The sequence below is a fragment of the Dendrobates tinctorius genome, unplaced genomic scaffold (assembly GCF_039654945.1).
Source record: "Dendrobates tinctorius isolate UK_male_01 unplaced genomic scaffold, ASM3965494v1 ptg000172l, whole genome shotgun sequence".
In the NCBI taxonomy this organism is placed as follows: Eukaryota; Metazoa; Chordata; class Amphibia; order Anura; family Dendrobatidae; genus Dendrobates; species Dendrobates tinctorius.
This window is the reverse complement of record NW_027361839.1, coordinates 4,505,101-4,526,067: the sequence shown is the minus strand read 5'-3', so window position 1 is coordinate 4,526,067 and position 20,967 is coordinate 4,505,101. Positions and strand designations below refer to the sequence as shown.

Here is a 20,967-nt window from a genome sequence, read left to right as displayed (position 1 = left end):
CAAGGTCGCCGGGGCATTCTTCATCCCGAATGGCATAACTCGAAACTGGAATAAGCCGAACGGGGTGACAAATGCCGACTTGGGAATAGCGTCAGGACTAAGGGGAATCTGCCAGTAGCCTTTGCATAGATCAATGGTGGTCAAATACTTTGCCCCCGCCAGCCGGTCTAACAAATTATCCACATTCGGCATGTGGTATGCATCCGTCACTGTTTTCTCATTGAGCTTACGATAGTCTACACAAAACCGTGTAGTTCCATCCTTCTTGGGCACTAACACTACGGGGGATGCCCAGGGACTATCTGACTCTTCAATGACCCCTAAACGCAACATCTCTTGTATCTCTTGTCGCATCCCCTCTCGTACAGACTCAGGGACGCGGAAGGGGTTTTGTCGCAGGGGGGTCTGATCCTGGGTCTCAACCTTGTGTTGTGCCAGGCGAGTGTACCCCGGTCTCTCTAAAAACATCCTCTATCGCTGCCTCAACAACGCCTCCGCCTGCTGTCTCTCCCAGGGGCCTAGGTCTTCACCCAAGTGTACCTGGTCCCATGTTTTAAACTGAGTCCTTTCCCCTAAGATATCCGGCAAGGGAAGTCCGGCTAAACCCTCTGCTTCAGGTGCACAGATGGCCACTACCTCTTCAGGGCGCTCCCGGTAAGGCTTCAGCATATTCACGTGGAACATGCGGATAACCCTGGGGTCGTCACAATCGGCGACATTATAGGTTGTGTCGGCTATTTTCCCCACTACCTGGTAGGGCCCCTGCCGTGCAGCTTGAAACTTATTCTGCTTAGTGGGCTCTAATACCAGGACCTTCTGTCCTATTTCCAAAGTGCACTCTCTTGCCCTCCGATCGTACCATACGCGCTGGCGCCGCTGGGTCGCCTGCATGTTCTCACGTACAGCCTGAGTCAGCTCATGTAGGCGGTCCCAGAATTCCAGCACATAGGGGACAATAGGTACCCCTTCTATGAGGCCCTCCCCTTAACAGTGTTCTAGCACTAAGTCTAGGGGTCCCCTTACCCTTCTCCCATATACCAGCTCGAACGGGGAGAACCCCGTGGATTCTTGGGGCACCTCCCGATAGGCAAACAGGAGGTGTGGAAAGAATTTCTCCCGGTCCCTGTAGGTCCTGGTAAAAGTCCAAATGAGCTGTTTTAATGTCCCGTTAAAGCGTTCACACAACCCATTGGTTTGCGGGTGGTATGGGGTGCTTCTAATGGACTTTACGCCGCACAGCTTCCACAGTTGGTTGGTCACCTACCTCTGCTGTAAACTGGGTACCTCTGAGTGTGATTCCGCCTCCACAGCTCGAGCTTGTCTCCGGGTGGTCACAGGATAGGTCTCAGCCAGAAGGGCCACTGAGAATGCAGACAACATGGGCCCCAAGTCATTTCCCAGCAAGACGTCTGCAGGCAAATCCTTTATCAACCCGACTCAACAAGGCCATCCCCGACTCCCCAGTTCAGGTGAATCCTGGCAGTGGGCAGTCGATGTATAGCTCCCCCCTGCTACACGGACTGCCACTGTCCGGTCCGTCTTCTCTTGGTCACGGACGAGACGAGGCTTCACAAGGGTCAAAGTTGCCCCGGAATCTCTTAGTCCCTGCATACGTTTCCCATTAACCCACACGACCTGTCGATGCTGTTGTCGATTATCTGCCCAGGCTACCTGCACGGGGTCTACTTCATGCAGCACTTTATCTCTCCCACCCCTTGGTTAGTCGTAGCCCCCAATGCCCGGTCAGCTTCGCCTTGGTAGCAGTGTACAGCAGCCCGGCTGAAGGTAGCTGTTCCCGCCTTTGGCCACTGGGTATGCTGAGTCCGGTTGGGGCATTGTCTTTGCAGGTGGCCCAGCTGACGGCAGGTGTGGCATCGCGCCCCAGGGGGACTGTGGTAGGCCGGGTTTCTAGCTGGTCCCCCTACAATCTTCGGTGGTTTGGGGCCCTCCAGGTCCATGGGCGGGCCCCTAGTGACCACTTTTGATACGGAGAACTGCGGCCTCCTGGCATCATGATGTTCATCGGCCAGACAAGCGGCTTCCTCAAGAGTCATTGGCCGCCTGTCCCGAAGCCATGCCTGTGTCTCAGGGTTTAGTCCATTAAAGAATCGTTCTAAAAGGAAGAGCTGGAGGACGTCCTCCTTAGTGGTTGCTTGGCTCCCTTGTACCCACTGTAGCAGTGACCGTCGTAATTTACAGGCCCATTCAGCGGGGGTATAGGTTACTCGTTTTATAAGTCCGCGGAACTTTTGGCGGTAGGCCTCTGGTGTCAGCGCATACCGGGCCAAGATCACTTCTTTGATCCGCTCATAGTCCATACAGTCCTCATCAGGTACCGTGCGATAAGCGTCTGCTGCCCGGCCTGTTAACTTGCTGGCCAGAATCTGAACCCGTTCCTCCGGCTTCACTTGATGAAGGGAACACTGCCGCTCAAAGTCCTGCAGAAAGCCATCAATGTCTTCCTTTGCCTCCCCCAAATGTCAGAAGGCATTATACTGGATCTTTTTGTGGCTTACTGTTGAAGGTACCTGGTCGAAGGCATGAGCTCCCTCTGCTCGCTGGCTCTCCTCTCTCCGCTCTGCCATCTCCATCTTGGCCAGCTCCACTTTGGTCCGCTCTGCCATCTCCATCTTGGCTAGCTCTATCCTGGTCCGCTTGGCCATCTTTTCCTTCAGATCAGTACGCACATCAGCCATCACCTCTCGTATGATCTCTACTGCAGGGTTTAGGCCATAGAACGCCAGTCTGTTCTTTGCCTCCTTCTGGAATTCGGTCTCCTCCACGTTCACATTGGGGGGCGCCGCACTGTCGTGTTCCATGATGGCTGCTATCAAATCCGCTTTTGTTTTGTTGCTGGCGATCAACCCTCGGGCTTCCACCAGATCTTTTAATGTAGTCATTTGGTACTTCGATGCTTGCATTTGAATGTATGGTTGAGGGCGAAGCATGTCCCAGGAGTTAAAAATTCCATTGCTGATGCAATTTCTCGCTTTCAGTCTGTTTTGGAAGCTGGCGCCGGAGTCGGAGCAGCACGGAGCACAATGGCCGTCGAGCTTATGGAATCTGGTATAGGATCAGCAATGAGGTTGATTGCAGCGTTGGTGGCTCCTGGGAAGTGGCATCGATATAATTTGGTGTGGGACTATTGGTATAGGTTGGAGTCGAGGACAGGGAGTTGTCAGTCAGATGAGGATAGAGTGGATCTGTTGTTATACATGATCGGCAGGTCACGTGAGGAAGGGGTGTTAGTGTTGAATGGTCGAATGGCGGCATTGACATTTTTGTTCAAATTGTTTGGCTTGGAAAACGTTACCAAGGCTTATGTGATACGACAAGCATTGAGGAGGTACAGGAAAGGAAGGGCGGTTCGGGATTGGAGGCATCCAATCTCATTTCATATGTTGGGTAGGGTAGACTGTTATCAGCGTTGGAGAATGTGTCGGTCTAAATATGAGACACTGTAGTTTCAGACGGCTTTTAGTTTAGCTTCCTTTGGCGCGTTTCGAATAAGCAAGATATAGATATCTGGGCACTGGGGTTGAGAGAGGGTTTAGAGAAGGCTGGTTAGGTGTTGCTACGTGTTACAGAACCACTCAGCACCCAGAATATGTTGTGCAGTTATATGTATGTATAATAGGTTCTATGTGAGATGCATGTTCCTTATGCATCAGCCCACAGGCTGCGCCCCTGGGCAGAGGGGACACGATATTCTCCTTTTGTCCACCCTCCCCCCCACCTTTGTAATTCCCACAGTAAATATCGGCAGGCTCCGGCCACCTGCGGCTTTTGTAATGCATGTCTGGCCTGCCTCTTTTCTATTGGCCGGCCATCTGTATCTGTATGATATATTCTGTGTCCTGTGAGTAAAGTGTTGTCAGACTGGAAATACATGGAGAACCAGTGATCTTTTATATGCGCCCGTGTAACCAAGGAATTCCAGCCAGCGTCATTCATTCAGACTCCAGCCAACGCAGAGCGGACCTCCGAAAACACGGGGTGGTACTGAAAGAGGTACCCCAGCTTGGGTAGACCCCGTTACAGGTGTAGAGGGACATTCATGCATAAGGTGTCATGCATTGTGGCGGGAACAGGTCTGTGGAGAGCTAGGTGATGGTAGCAGAGGGAGGAGGGAGTAGGGGACCTGTTTTGGTGGGGCGGTTACCTATCCCTCCCCTCTTTTGCTTCATTTGGTGATCAGAGTATAATTTAAATAAAAGGGGTCCGTACTGGGCTGAGGTCTCAGCAGAACAATTTAAATGGTGGTGCCATTCAGTAGGGTGTTCAAACTAATGTGGTGCATTTGAGGGCAAACGCAGGAGGGTCCTCGAACCGGTGTGGTGCAGTTGAGGGCCTAAGGTGCGGCTGATGGCGCAACAAAGCTGGTGCACGGCTTCCATAGACACCGTTCCTTAGTTGTCAATGTTATATTGATATGTTCATTTTTGTATGTAAATATGTTAATAAACAGGGCTGCTGTGGGTGTAGGTGTAGGGGTTGGGGTTACATAAGATGGAAGGTGAAAGTGGGGCTGAGTCAAACTTTCCTAGGTCATGGAGTGCACAAAATGCACCAGACTCCCTCCGAGTCCTTGAGGGACAGCGGGATTGCAGGTACCCAGGTCACCTGCACCCATAACATCTCCTGTCTATGATTCCCCCAGGTCGTGGTCTGAAATTTTGAGTCTCGGATTGTGAGGCGTGGTTGCCATCATCCTGCAGCTGGGTGGAGGGGTAGATATAACCGGAGGGGGAGAAGACTGTGGTTTATTGTCCAGAAACATCCATTGTGGTCAGATAGTAAAAGCTGCATCAGACAGGGCTGCATCTCTATCAAATGTGCACGGCGTACACTCCCAGACCTATTCCCATATTTCTGAGGAGCACGTGGCAAGAAATTGTTCTGAAAGGTACGCCTGTATAACATCTTCTACAGTGAATGCGTTATCCACTTCCAGCCATCTCCGACATGCCTGGGACATCTTATGGGCATACAGTACATCCTAAATAAGATTGCCGTGGTGCACGGGAATTGTGCCCTATATGAGTCTGGGGTGATAGCACTGTAATCCAAGATCGTCCGTTTTACAGTGTTGTAATCCCGCATCTGCTGTGAGTCAATGGTTCGGTAAAGCTCCTCCACACTTCCGTTCAGGAGTCTCACTGACTAAACGCACCCCGCCAGTGTGGGACACCTCCATCATGGCACACTACTGCTTAAAGTCCTAAAACAACCCTTCCACATCTTCAGAAGCCTCATCAAATGGCTTGAAGTCTGTCCAGGTGATCTCTACAGGCCCCCCGAATTGTTGGGTTTACATTCCAAATCACATTACTCTCTCTTTCTATCTCCATTGTTTCTTGTCTCTGCTGTGATCGGTGAGCAGCCTCCACCTTATACTCCTGAGAGATGCCTACATATGACACCACCCACTGGGCTTTTTGGAGTCAGGATCCCCATCTCCAGCACTCGTCCGCTAGTCTAGACTTCTGGGAGGAGGTGGTCTGGCTAGCACCAACCAGTAGATCAATAAAGGCCTCTTTAGTCAGTCCCTGGTAGTTCAGGCACAGATCTCTAGCTCTTGTCATGACACACGACGGGGTTGTTTCTCCCGTCCTGGTCAGGTAGGGGTTAACTTGGTTTAGCCTCTCTTTGGTTCAGGGAGGGCTATTTAAGTCTGCTTCTGGCCTGGGTCTGTGTCAGTGATACTTCTGCTTATCCGGCTTGCATTGCTGACCCAGGTTATTGTTCTGATATCGTTGTGCCTCTGTGTGGTTGTGTTTTCCAGTGTATGACCCGGCTAGGACTCTGTTTCGTCTTCTGTCTCGTGATTCTGTTCTCCTAGGTTCTGATCCCCGGCTCTGTCCCTGACCACTCTCTGTCTTGCCCTTTGGAATCACGCTCCTGTCTGGCTATCGACTTCAGCTTGTCCCCCACCATTCTTCTGTCTCCTCCCTGGCTACTGCTCGTCTTCCCGGCTTCTGATCTTGGCTTGCCCGACTACATATTCAGTGCTCATCCAGCTGTCGGCGTTTCCCCAGCTGTCACTTGATCTGCCAGGTCCTGCTCTGTGTACCTCGTGCATTGCGGTGTCCATTCGTCCCCTGACTGTCCTGTGTCTCACGCGCAGCATCCCCTAGAAGGACACAGTGTGCGTGTGCGTCTTTACATTATCACTGACCTTTATACATTTAACGCTTTGGGGGGCACTTGTTACTTGGTTTGTTTGTTTTTTTGCGCAATATGGATCCTCTCCATTCTCTGTCCGAGCAGATTTCAAATCTTACCTAGATGATGCAAAACCTGTCGCTAGAGCAGTGAGCACTTGCTCAATCTCATCAACAGGTGCAGAGAGAGATGGCGGATACAGTTAAAACCGTTCGGAATGCTTCCATCTCTGGCCGAATAGATAGCGGTGCGACTGATGTTTCCTTTCCTTCTTCTGAACCCTCCATTAAACTTCCGGTTCCTTTTTCTGGGGAAAAAGATAAGTTTTGGGCTTTTAGAGAGGGGTGCAAACTGTTGTTTTCCCTGCGACCTCGATCTTCGGGCGATGAGGGTCAAAGGGTGGGGATCATCATATCTCTGTTGAGGGAGGTTCCGCAGGCGTGGGCTTTTTCTCTTTCTCCTACCGCTCCTGAGAGAATATCTGTGGATCAGTTCTTTGAGGGCCTAGGGCAGATCTATGATGAACCTGATCATGTGAGATTAGCTGAGGACACGATTAGGAGTCTGTCTCAGGAGAAGAGCTCAGCCAAAAAGTATGGCTCTGAATTTAGACGTTGGGCCACAGAGGTATCCTGAGACGACTCTGCTCTCAAGGGGTTGTTCCGCAGAGGATTGTCTGAACATTTGAAGGACACTTTGGCCCTGCACTCACCACCTGACTCTCTGGGGGAGGCCAGGACACGGGCCGTCCGTATGGACCGCAAACTTCGAAAGAGGGGAGTGGTGCAACAGGAAGCCTCTGTTTCTTATTAAAACTGAAGGTTCTTCATCTGTTGAACCCATGGAAGTTGGAGCAGTTTCAGTGAAGGAGAGGAGACGTCGTAAGGAGAACAAGCACTGCTTCTACTGTGGGGACCCGGGACACTGGAGAAAGGACTGCCCATCCTGCCCACCGTCTTCTAAGGTGTCGGGAACCGCCTAGGTCTGGGTAACTGTCGAGGAGGTTACACTGACCCTCAGGAACATTTTTCCTCAGTTTGTAAATTGTTGCTTCAGGTGGAACTGGGTGTGAATAACTGTCTATTTCCTACTCAGGCTTTTGTGGACTTTGGGTCATCTGTGAACCTTATTGACTTGAAATTGGTGACTCATTGCAAGATAGGGACACTTAGGTTAAGCCCCCGTTACACACGGCGAGATCGCTAGCGATATCGCTGAAGCGACAACGATTCTGTGATGCAACAGCGACATCGCTAGCGATCTCGTTAAGTGTGACACGCGGAAACGACCGGCTCCCTGCTGCGATGTCGCTGATCGTGCGCGAACGTTCAGGATCATTTTTTGATCGCTGGCGTCACGCTGACCAGCATGCATCGCTGTGTTTGATGCCCCTTATCAACGACGAGCGACCTCGTTGGCGACTCCGAACTCATATAGATAGTGCTGAAGGACGCCTATTCAAAGTCTGAATCGCTATTATAGACAGTGTGTGACACGGTACCAACGATCGACGTGGTCGTTAGTGACATTGATGATCGCTGATGTGTCGTTATGAAGATCGGCCTGTATGACTGCTTACTAGCGATGCACAAACGATCTTAGCCAGATCGTATAGTTGTCGGAATCGTTGGTGCGTCGCTACGTGTAACGGTACCCTTAAATGCTCCCATGAAAGTGGTAGCCATTGACTCTACTATGCTCACCAAGGAAGAGATCACTTCCGTTTCTGAGGTATTTCTCTTCAAGGTGGGTTCTGCACACCTGGAACACATAGCCTTTTTTGTTCTGGACAACTTACCTGCGGGGTTGGTTCTGGAGTTTCCCTGGTTGCAATGTCACAACCCTGTTATTGATTGGGTAGCTCTGGAGATTGTTCAATGGGGTCTGAACTGTGTTAACAAATGTCTGAAATCTGTATCTGTGTCGTCTGTCGGTCTGGAGGGTATTCCGGAGTACCTCATGGATTTCAAAGGCGTGTTCTCCGAAAGCGAGGCTGAAGCTCTGCCACCCCACCGCCCCTTTGAATGCGCTATTGACCTGATTCCAGGTGCCAAATTCTCCAAGGCCCGTTTGTGCAATCTCTCGGGTCCTGAGCGGGTTGCCATAAAGGAGTAAATTTCTGAGAGTCTCGGTAAAGGGCCCATTCGCCCTTCTGTTTCTCCTGTGGCAGCCGGGTTCTTTTTGGTAAAAGAAAAAAAAAAAAAAAAGACAGTGGTCTTCGCCTTTGCCTTGAATTTCAGGAACACAATAAGATCACTGTTCGAAACACATACCTGCTTCCTCTGATCCCTGATTTGTGTAACCAACTGTCTGGAGCCAAATGGTTTTCTAAACTAGATTTACGGGGGCCTATAATTTGATATGGGTATGAGAGGGAGACGAGTGGAAGACAGTGTTCCTCACATCTGAGGGATTATTCGAGAATCTTGTTATGCCCCTTGGTTTAAGCAACGCCCCAGCAGTCTTTCAGAATTATATCTATTTTGTGTTCTCTGACTTTATTGTACATTTTGTGGTAATATATCTAGATGATATCCTCACTTATTCATCTGATAAGCAAACTCACCTTGATCATCTGCGTTTGGCTCTCCAGAGGCTCAGGGAGAATCAACTCGTCGCCAGTTGGAAAAGTGCTCGTTTTTTTGTTCAAGAACTGTCATTTTTGGGGTTCATTGTTTCAGAGGAGGGGTTTCGCATGGATCCCAAGAAGGTTCAGGCCATCATTGATTGGGTTCAGCCCCGAGATTTGAAGGGTTTGCAGTGCTTCTTGGGATTCGCTAATTATTATTGAAGGTTCATCAAAAGGTTTTCACAGGTGGTCAAACCCCTCAATGATCTGACGCGTAAAGGGGCGGATGTAAAAAATTGGTCTAATGCGGCCATAGCATCATTTCTGTCACTGAAAAAGAGTTTCATGTCTGCTCTGGTTCTGGTCCAACCAGATACGTCCAAACTTTTTATTGTGGAGGTCGATGCTTCGAAGGTGGGGGTTAGGGCGGGATTGTCACAGAGGCCCCACACTTTGACCAATTTGAGACCCTGTGCCTTCTTTTCCAAGAAGTTCTCTCCAGCCGAGAAACACTATGATGTGGGCAATCGTGAGCTTCTTGCTGTTAAGTTGGCTTTCGAGGAATGGAGGCATTTTTTGGAGGGTGCTACTCATCCTATTACTGTGGTGACCAACCATTAGAACCTGGCTTACATTGAATCGACCAAAAGGTTGACTCCCAGGCAGTTTGCTTTTTTTTTTTTTTTCTCGTTTCCAGTTCTCGATTACGTTTCGTCCAGGATCTAAGAATATTAAGGCTGATGCTCGGTGTCCTCTCCTGAGCCTCCATCCTCCATTCTTCAACCAGGGGTGATGGTGGTGGTGGACATTTCATCTGAGTTGGAATGGGACATATTAGAGGCTTAGTCTCAAGCACCCAGCTCTAAGCCTGATGGTAAATTAATTGTTCCGGTGCAATTGCGTCTCAGGCTTCTCTGTGAGTTCCATGAGTTGGCTTTGAGTGGACATCCTGGGATCTCGGCTACTCGGTGGTCCATTGTGAGGGTTTTTTGGGAGCCCTCGCTTGCTACTGATGTTGCTAAATTTGTGTCTGCTTGTGGGGTTTGTGCACGTGCTAAGAGCTCTCATAACCAGCCAGCTGGGGAATTGGTACCTTTGCCAATCCCTGATAAAAATCCATGGACAGGCGGGTCCACGGTCTATCGCCAATCTCCCTCCATCCAGGGGCAATACTGTGGTGTGGGTGGTGGTGGACCGGTTTTCTAAGCAAGCTCATTTTGTACCTTTGACTGCCTTGCCCTCTGCGGAAACTTTGTCCAGGTTATTTGCGCAGCATGTGCTCCGTTTGCATGGAGTGCTGTTAAATGTGGTGTCTGACTGTGGTGTGCAGTTTTTTCCAAGTTCTGGAGGGCGTTCTGCAAAAGGTTGGGTATTACCTTGTCCTTCTCTTCCGCATACCATCCGGAGACCAATAGTTAGACTGAGCGAACCAATCAATCCTTGGAGCAAATTCTGCATTGTTTGTCTACATCTAGACAGGATGACTGGTGTGATGCATTGCCGTTGGCCAAGTTTGCGTTTAACAACAGTGTGAGTCAGTCCACTGGTATGTCCCCTTTCCTGGCAAATTATGGTTTTAGTCCGCATTTCGAGGAGTTCTCACGTTTGGACTCCGGGCTTCCTGGGGTCGATGGGGCGGTACGGCATTTGAAAGATTGGTGGCAGGTGATCCAAAGGAAAAGCACAGAGGAAGTAAAAGTTCTTTGCTGATAAGAGACGGGTTGCGGGACCATTGATCCGGATTGGGGAGAAGGTGTGGTTGTCTGCTCGGAACATTAAACTTAAGATTCTGTCAGCTAAATTGGGGCCTAAATTTATTGGCACGTATGAAATCATTGAGGTAATTAATCCTGTGGCATTTACGTTGCGGCTTCCACCTTCCTTCAAGATCCCCAATGTTTTTCATAAGGCTCTTCTGAAACCGTTGGGGACAGTGGAGATCGAGCCTTCGACTTCTGCTGAACCAGGCTTGGTGGATGGTCACATGGAGTATGAGGTGGGGCGCATTGTGGATTCCCATTGGGTTCGCTGTACCTTGCAGTATTTGGTACATTAGAAGGGGTATGGTCCGGAGGATCGCTCATGGGTCCTGGCTCATTCCATCCATGCTGATTGTTTGGTCCAGTCATTTCATGCCACGTATCCTGGGAAACCTGGGGGTCTGGTGGCCCCCTGTTGAGAGGAGGGTACGGTCATGACACAGGACGGGGTTGTTTCTCCTGTCCTGGTCATGTACGGGTTAACTTTTTTTAGCCTCTCTTTGGTTCAGAGAGGGCTATTTAGGTCTGCTTCTGGCCTGGGTCTGTGTCAGTGATACTTCTGCTTACCCGGCTTTAGTTGCTGACCCAGGTTATCGTTCTGATATCATTGTGCCTCTGTGTGCTTGTGTTTTCCAGTGTATTACCCGGCTAGGACTCTGTTTCATCTTCAGTCTCGTGATTCGGTACTGCTCTGTATTCCTTAGTTCTGATCCCCAGCTCTGTCCCTGATGACTCTATGTCTTGCCCTTTGGACCTGCGTTCCTGTCTGGCTACCGACTTTGGCTTGGCTCCCACCATCCTTCTGTCTTGTCCCTGGCTACTGATCGTCTTCCCGGCTTCTGACCTCGGCTTGCCTGACTACGTATTTGGTGCTCATCCAGCTGTCGGCTCTAACCCGTTTGCGGAGCTTGACTCTGCCCCCCCAGCGTCTCCCCGGCTGTCACGTGACCTGCCAGGTCCGGCTCCGTGTGTCTCGCGCACTGCGGTGTCTGTACGTCCCCTGACTGTCCTGTGTTTCACATGCAGCGACCCCTAGAAAACACACAGTGTGCGTCTTTACACCTCTCTCCTGTAGACTGGATACAGTCCAATTTCTGTACTCTGGTGGTTCTCCATTGGGTTGCGCTCTGTTGATCCCACCACTTGCTACCAGTTGTCATGAGGTCCTACTCCGGGTATCAGACAATCAACAGAGCGAGAGATGAGTGAACAGTCCCAAGAACCTTTATTACATGCTAACCAAAATGTCCATAAAACAATCCACCACACAGAGGATAAAATAGTCCAGGAACACGGATATAGTCCGGTAACGGAATAAATGCCACAGGAGATGAGTCACAATCCTCCGCTAAGAGCTCTATATGGCAGTGCAGCTTCAGACACTTCTCCATATTGTCTCCAGTATTTCCAGGGCGATCCAGGTTTCTCAATGTCTCTCTGGGGTGCTTTCCGTAGCAAAAAACCTCAAGAAAAATAATTGGGATTACAAAATCAAAAGTAAACCAGAAAGCGCAAGAAAAATAACCTCCGCAGTCAGCAAGGGGTTTATTAGGGCCCATTAGGGTATGATCAGCTTTTTTGCCCCCTCTCATACTTTTATACCTACTTTGATATTGATTTTGCACATTGTTATTTGGCTTTAGACCCTCTTGTATCTAGAATCTTCCTATTGCGATGTTTTAATGATTGAATTAAAAGGTAATTTTTAGGGGTTATTTTTCTTGTGCTTTCTGGTTTACTTGTGCTTTCCGTAGCCTCAGCATTCCACACAGGAGCTATCTTACTTGTCCGCTCTCTATCTGAAACTCAACCTCTCCAAAACTGAACTTCTTCTGCTCCCGCCATCTTCTAACCTCCCTAAATCTGACATTTCCCTCTCTGTGGGTGCACCATTATAATACCCTGGCAGCAGGCGCGCTGTCTGGGTGTTATGTTTGACACCAATCTCTCCTTCACCTCCCATATACAATCTCTTGCCGCTTACACTTAAAGAACATCTCTAGAATCTGCCCGTTTCTCACCATGGAAACAACAAAAACCCTCACTGTCGCCCTGATCCACTCCCGCCTGGACTACTGCAACACTCTATTAATTGGCCTCTCCGTTACTCGACTATCCCCTCTCCAGTCCATACTTAATGCAGCAGCCAGGGTCATCTATCTGGCTAATTGGTACTCGGACGCGTCCGCTCTTCGCCAGTCCTTACATTGGCTGCCCATTCATTATAGGCTCCAAATCAAAGTACTTGTTCTCACCCACAAAGCTCTCCACGGTGCGGCACCCCCCTACATCCCCTTACTCATTTCTGTCTATCGGCCTAACCGACCGCTGCGCTCTGCAAACGACTTTCAACTAACCTCTGCACTAATCCGTACCTCCCACTCCCGACTCCAAGACTTCTCACGTGCTGCGCCAAGCCTCTGGAATTCTCTACCCCAAGAAATTAGGACTATCCACAATTTGCATAGTTTCAGGCGCTCCCTCAAAACACATTTGTTCAGAGCGGCCTATCACGTTCACTAATCACAGTCATTCTATGTGTAAGTGTGCGTGTGTAGCCCATTCACTATCTCCATCCATCCCTCACTCCCTCAAGATGGCTGGACCATCATTGTAAATACATCATTGTAGATACACCCCTGTCCTCTGTATCTCCCCACCTCATTGTAGATTGTAAGCTCTCACCAGCAGGGGCGGCTTATTGTGCCTTAATTATTGTATTGTTAACGGTGTTACTTATGACTTATGTTTTGAAACTGTTAATCTGTAAAGCGCTGCGGAATATGTTGGCGCTATATAAAGATTATTATTATTACTACTTGTCTCTCTCTTCAGAAGGCAACAAAAAATCCTCTTTATACCCACATTTTTTGTTTCAGGTCATCCTCTACAGGTCAAGGGGGAGGTGTCAGAGGCTCATCTCACATTGTTTGTCCTATGCAGGTCAACAAGTCACAGGGAGCCGCACAATGGTCAATCACAAATTATCAGATGTCGATTGCTCAATGATCTTGTGTCCCTGTCTAGCAGAGATAGCAGACAATACCCTGCAGGAGCCGATAGAAGAGGCAAACAGAAGCCATCCAAAAATATCAAGAGTAAACTACTCATATGACAACAGTCTATAGACGACTGGATAATTAACATTACATGCTGTGTCGTCACATTACAGGGGATACAAAGCAACAAACACTCCTAAAATCAGTAAAAATACAAACATAGACAGGAAGATACCCCACACACCATCACACAGATAATAATGCACGATTCCAACAAAAGTGCCTGCAAACACAGTGTGATATGATGAACATACTGACCCTCCTCCCTCAATCTGCCCAACCAAGAATGGTGACCCCATCACAGTATGATTCTCCAATTGAAATCTCCACACAGCCCTCCATACAGTATAATGGCCTCACATAGTGCTCCATACAGTATAATGGCCCCACACAGCCCTCCATACTGTATAATGACCTCACATAGTGCTCCATACAGTATAATGACCTCACATAGTGCTCCATACAGTATAATGACCTCACATAGTGTGCCATACAGTATAATGACCTCACATAGTGCTCCATACAGTATAATGACCTCACATAGTGCGCCATACAGTATAATGGCCTCACATAGTGCGCCATACAGTATAATGGCCTCACAGTGTTCCATACAGTATAATGACCTCACATAGTGTGCCATACAGTATAATGGCCTCACATACTGCGCCATACAGTATAATAACCTCACAGTGCGCCATACAGTATAATGACCTCACATAGTGCGCCATACAGTATAATGACCTCACATAGTGCTCCATACAGTATAATGACCTCACATAGTGCTCCATACAGTATAATGACCTCACATAGTGCTCCATACAGTATAATGACCTCACATAGTGCGCCATACAGTACAATGGCCTCACATAGTGCGCCATACAGTATAATGACCTCACATAGTGCTCCATACAGTATAATGACCTCACATAGTGCTCCATACAGTATAATGACCTCACATAGTGCTCCATACAGTACAATGGCCTCACATAGTGCGCCATACAGTATAATGACCTCACATAGTGCTCCATACAGTATAATGACCTCACATAGTGCTCCATACAGTACAATGGCCTCACATAGTGCTCCATACAGTATAATGACCTCACATAGTGCTCCATACAGTATAATGACCTCACATAGTGCTCCATACAGTACAATGGCCTCACATAGTGCGCCATACAGTATAATGACCTCACATAGTGCTCCATACAGTATAATGACCTCACATAGTGTGCCATACAGTATAATAACCTCACAGTGTGCCATACAGTATGATGGCCTCACATAGTGCTCCATACAGTACAATGGCCTCACATAGTGCTCCATACAGTATAATGACCTCACATAGTGCTCCATACAGTATAATGACCTCACATAGTGCTCCATACAGTACAATGACCTCACATAGTACTCCATACAGTATAATGGACCCACACAGCCCTCCATACAGTATAATGGCCCCATACAGCCCTCCATACAATAGAATGGTCACAAAAAGTGTAAAAATGGGCACCACACAGCCCTCCATACAGTACAATGGCCCCACACAGCCCTCCATACAGTATAATAGCCCCACATAGTGCTTCATACAGTATAATGGACCCACATAGTGCTCCATACAGTATAATGGCCTCACATGGTGCTACCTACAGTATAATGGCCCCACATAGTGCTCCATACAGTAAAATGGCCTCATATAGTGCTCCATACAGTATAATGGTATCACATAGTGCTCCATACAGTACTCGCCTCCCCCAGCCATCCGTGGTACTCGCCTCCCCCAGCCACCAATGGTACTGTCTCCCATTTCCCCCAGCTGCCCTTGGTACTGGCCCCGCCTCACTTCATCTCCTGGGGCATCCACCAGACATCCTAGAGATGGAGTCACCGCTGCCGCACACTCTCCGAGGGGCGCAGGTGGCATCAGGGAGGAGAGGAGACAGGAGAGGGGCGCAGGTGGCATCAGGGAGGAGAGGAGACAGGAGAGGGGCGCAGGTGGCATCAGGGAGAAGAGGACACAGGAGAGGAATGCAGGTGGCATCCGGGAGGAGAGGAGACAGGAGAGGGGTGCAGGTAGCATCTGGCAGGGGAGGAGACAGGAGAGGGGCACAGGTGGCACCCGAGGGTGAAAAGGGAGACAGGAGAAGGGCGCAGGTGGCATCCATACAGTATAATGGCCCACATAGTGCCTCATATAGTATAGTGTCCCCACATAGTGCACCATATAGTATAATGGCCCCACATAGTGCTCTATACAGTAAAATGGCCTCATAGTGCTCAATACAGTATAATGGACCCGTAAAGTGCAGTCAGCTCCAGAGTCTGCTAAATCTTTCTGAAGATCTTTTGAAGGCAAGTGGTGGTTCTGATTTCCCTCTCTAGCAATCCTACCAGCAGCTTTCACTGAAATTTTGCTTGGTCTTCCAGACCTTATCTTGACCTCCACTGTTCCTGTTAACGGCAATTTCCTAAATACATTTTAAACTGAGGTAAAGGCAACTTGAAAACGCTTTGCTTTCTTCTTATAGCCTTTTCCTGCTTTGTGGGACTCCACCATTTTCAAAGCGCTCGGCAGCTGCTTTGGAGAGCTCATGGCTGCTGATTTTTGGCACAAGGTTAGAGGGGGCTGGGTTTTATATAGCTGGGAAATTTTCATCACCTGGCCTTTTCTAGCATTGATAGTGAACAAGACATAACCCTAACTGGCTAATTAAGGTATGAAACCTCGGTCAAAGATATCTGAGCACATAAATCTCCAAGGGTGCCAAAACTTTTGCCTTGACCATTTTCCTTTTTGTATTTTTTAAAATGTAAAAAATGACTATATACACACAGGTGAAACCAGAAGTTTCCATCCACTACACAGAAAGACACATCTGCAGGTTTTCTCAATATCTGACATGAAATCAGAATAAACCTTTCCCGTTTTAGGCCAGGTAGGATTACCATAATTATTAATATTTGCCAAATGCAGAATAATGAGAGAGAGAGAAGGTTTTATGGCATTTTTATTACTTACTGCAAAGTCAAAAGTTTCCATACACTAAGCTTATCATGCCTTTACACAATTCTGGACCGCCCATTTTATGATGTCATGTGTTTGGAAGCTTCTTGTGTTTTTTTGGCAACATCTGAGTTAGATACACACCTGTGGATGTATTTAATGCACACCTGAAACACACTGCTTCCTTGTGTAGCATCTTGGGAAAGTCTCAAGAAATCAGCCAAGATAGCAGGAAGAGAATTGTGGACTTGCACAAGTCTGGCTCATTCCTGGGTACAATTTCAGGATACCTGAAGGCGTCTCGTTCATCTGTACAAACAATTATACACAAGTACAACCAAGATGGGACTGTCCAGATGGCATCTTGAGAAAAGACGATTATGTGGCAACATCTCAAGACATCGGCCAGGAAGTTACAGCTTGGGGGGAAATGGGTCTTCCAAAAGGACAATGATCCGAAGCATACTGCCAAAATGTTGACAAAGTGGCTTGAGGATAACAAAGTCAGTGTTGTGGAGCCGCCATCACAAAGCCCTGACCTCAGTCCTGTGGAAGATGTATGGGCAAAGAGCAAGGCGACCTACAGACCCGGATCAGTTACACCAGTTGTGCCAGGAGGTTTACTGTGATTTCATGTCAGATACTGAGAGGAACCTGCAGATGTGTCTTTATATACAGGGGATGGAAACTTCTGGTGTCACCTGTAGATACTGCAAGGCAGAACACCGGCCTGCACAAAATGGACGGCTGCGCCAAAGTCCTGAACTGATGACTAGTCAGAGCACCGGATTGTACCACAGTACATATGACCCCCCCTAGGACATCATTCCTGGAGGTGGTACAGAGGGGCGGCCTCTTGGCGTGGTGCCGCTGACCCATCAATATACATTATGTGTGGTGGACTCTCCTGTGGACTGGAGCGTCTGCTCATTGTGCGGTGATGGACTCGTGTTCTCCTGTCTGCCCCTCCCTGGTAATTGGCTGTAGGTCACAGGTTGTCACTCACCTCCGGGAAGGTACGAGGTTGTCAGGCTGGCAGCTCTGCGGACTCTGGGGCGCTGCGGATTCCGGGGTGCTGTGCCGGAGACGAGTCATTCACAGATTGTCGGCACCACTCAGAGCTGGACGCAGGATGTCACACTCAGAAGACATCTCACCTGGGACTGCGGGTACCGCGCTGGGGGTGGACGGCTGACTCGGACCACTGGGACCCCGTAGTGCTGTGCATCTGACCTCCTGTCCGGGGAAGGGAGATGACATGGAGGTAGACGGGTCGCTATGGAGCTGGTGACTGAGGAGGAGGGGGAGGGACGCAGGCAGCAGATGAGCCCCGGTCCCCTGGGTACCACCGGTCTCAGATGTGCTGGGCAGAGACGGAGGAAGATGATGAGAGTGAGGAGGAAGGACGGGGGTCTGTCTATCCCCTGGAATGAGAAGCCTCCATTGGACGGTGCTACTGCCAGGATCCTAAGTGCTACTGACATCTGTCACTGCGTCTAGGACAAACCCAGAGACGCGCAATGATGTGACGCTGCCCCCAGACCCGGCCAATATCCCCCCGACGAGTCCAACTCCACAGCTGAGACCGTCCCCACCCCCACTGATCCCTGCGGAGGTCTCACCGTGACCCCGGGCTGCGTCTCACAGCTGCGGCCTCCGAACCACCGGACGTCACCATCGCTGTCTCTGCAATTCGCAGGCGGCCATGTTGGAAGGTCTTCGGGGAGGCAGAATGTGCGCAGGACTCTCGCTCTGTATTAACCCATGAAACGCCAGCGTCTGCTGCAGCAATAAAGGGACAATAAGCTGAACATGGCGTGAGAAAATAATCCCTGCCCCGACATATGGACGCCGACCACTCAATGCGACCACAAACGTCACACTACCGTGTGTGACATCACGATGTCACCAGTAATATGTACACAGCGCCGTCCTCTGCAGGAGGAGATCGTGTATGACATCACAGGACTCCACGATGTCACCAGTAATATGTACACAGCACCGCCCTCTGCAGGAGGAGATCGTGTATGACATCACAGGACTCCACGATGTCACCAGTAATATGTACACAGCACCGCCCTCTGCAGGAGGAGACCGTGTATGACATCACAGGACCCCACGATGTCACCAGTAATATGTACACAGCACCGCCCTCTGCAGGAGGAGATCGTGTATGACATCACAGGACTCCACGATGTCACCAGTAATATGTACACAGCACCGCCCTCTGCAGGAGGAGATCGTGTATGACATCACAGGACCCCACGATGTCTCCAGTAATATGTACACAGCACCGCCCTCTGCAGGAGGAGATCGTGTATGACATCACAGGACCCCACGATGTCTCCAGTAATATGTACACAGCACCGCCCTCTGCCGGAGGAGATCGTGTATGACATCACAGGACCCCACGATGTCACCAGTAATATGTACACAGCACCGCCCTCTGCAGGAGGAGATCGTGTATAACATCACAGGATTCCACGATGTCTCCAGTAATATGTACACAGCACCGCCCTCTGCAGGAGGAGATCGTGTATAACATCACAGGATTCCACGATGTCTCCAGTAATATGTACACAGCACCGCCCTCTGCAGAAGGAGATCGTGTATGACATCACAGGACCCCACGATGTCACCAGTAATATGTACACAGCGCCGCCCTCTGCAGGAGGAGATCGTGTATGACATCACAGGACTCCACGATGTCACCAGTATTATGTACACAGCACCGCCCTCTGCAGGAGGAGATCGTGTATGACATCACAGGACCCCACGATGTCACCAGTATTATGTACACAGCACCGCCCTCTGCAGGAGGAGATCGTGTATGACATCACAGGACCCCACGATGTCACCAGTAATATGTACACAGCACCGCCCTCTGCCGGAGGAGACCGTGTATAACATCACAGGATTCCACGATGTCACCAGTAATATGTACACAGCACCGCCCTCTGCAGGAGGAGATCGTGTATGACATCACAGGACCCCACGATGTCTCCAGTAATATGTACACAGCACCGCCCTCTGCCGGAGGAGATCGTGTATGACATCACAGGACCCCACGATGTCTCCAGTAATATGTACACAGCACCGCCCTCTGCAGGAGGAGATCGTGTATGACATCACAGGACCCCACGATGTCTCCAGTAATATGTACACAGCACCGCCCCCTGCAGGAGGAGATTGTGTATGACATCACAGGACCCCACGATGTCACCAGTAATATGTACACAGCACCGCCCTCTGCAGGAGGAGATCGTGTATGACATCACAGGACCCCACGATGTCTCCAGTAATATGTACACAGCGCCGCCCTCTGCAGGAGGAGATCGTGTATGACATCACAGGACCCCACGATGTCTCCAGTAATATGTACACAGCACCGCCCTCTGCAGGAGGAGATCGTGTATGACATCACAGGACCCCACGATGTCACCAGTAATATGTACACAGCACCGCCCTCTGCAGGAGGAGATCGTGTATGACATCACAGGACCCCACGATGTCTCCAGTAATATGTACACAGCACCGCCCTCTGCAGGAGGAGACCGTGTATGACATCACAAGACTCCACGATGTCACCAGTAATATGTACACAGCACCGCCCTCTGCAGGAGGAGATCGTGTATAACATCACAGGACTCCACGATGTCACCAGTAATATGTACACAGCACCGCCCTCTGCAGGAGGAGATCGTGTATGACATCACAGGACCCCACGATGTCTCCAGTATTATGTACACAGCACCGCCCTCTGCAGGAGGAGATCGTGTATGACATCACAGGACTCCACGATGTCTCCAGTAATATGTACACAGCACCGCCATCTGCAGGAGGAGATCGTGTATGACATCACAGGACCCCACGATGTCTCCAGTAATATGTACACAGCACCGTCCTCTGCCGGAGGAGATCGTGTATGACATCACAGGACCCCACGATGTCTCCAGTAATATGTACACAGCACCGCCCTCTGCAGGAGGAGATCGTGTATGACATCACAGGACCCCACGATGTCACCAGTAATATGTACACAGCACCGTCCTCTGCCGGAGGAGATCGTGTATGACATCACAGGACCCCACGATGTCTCCAGTAATATGTACACAGCACCGCCCTCTGCAGGAGGAGATCGTGTATGACATCACAGGACCCCACGATGTCTCCAGTAATATGTACACAGCACCGTCCTCTGCCGGAGGAGATCGTGTATGACATCACAGGACCCCACGATGTCTCCAGTAATATGTACACAGCACCGCCCTCTGCAGGAGGAGATCGTGTATGACATCACAGGACCCCACGATGTCACCAGTAATATGTACACAGCACCGCCCTCTGCAGGAGGAGATCGTGTATGACATCACAGGACCCCACGATGTCACCAGTAATATGTACACTGCA

General features: G+C 49.7%; 1 protein-coding gene across 2 annotated transcripts in view; it reads right to left on the bottom strand.

Annotated features, from left to right (window-relative positions):
• Positions 1–18,426, bottom strand: part of NHLH2 (nescient helix-loop-helix 2) — a 50,316-nt gene extending 31,890 nt beyond the window's left edge. The window contains exons 1-3 of one of the 2 annotated variants that reach the window (XR_012221282.1): positions 18,180–18,426; positions 17,564–17,793; positions 11,697–11,957 (exon numbers count right to left, since the gene is read on the bottom strand). The gene's annotated coding sequence lies outside the window, so the exon portion shown is untranslated. Of the gene's footprint in view, positions 1–11,696; positions 11,958–17,563; positions 18,151–18,179 lie in introns of those variants that run through there. The other variant, XM_073551057.1, reaches the window with a different exon arrangement.
• Positions 18,427–20,967: the final 2,541 nt, after the last annotated feature.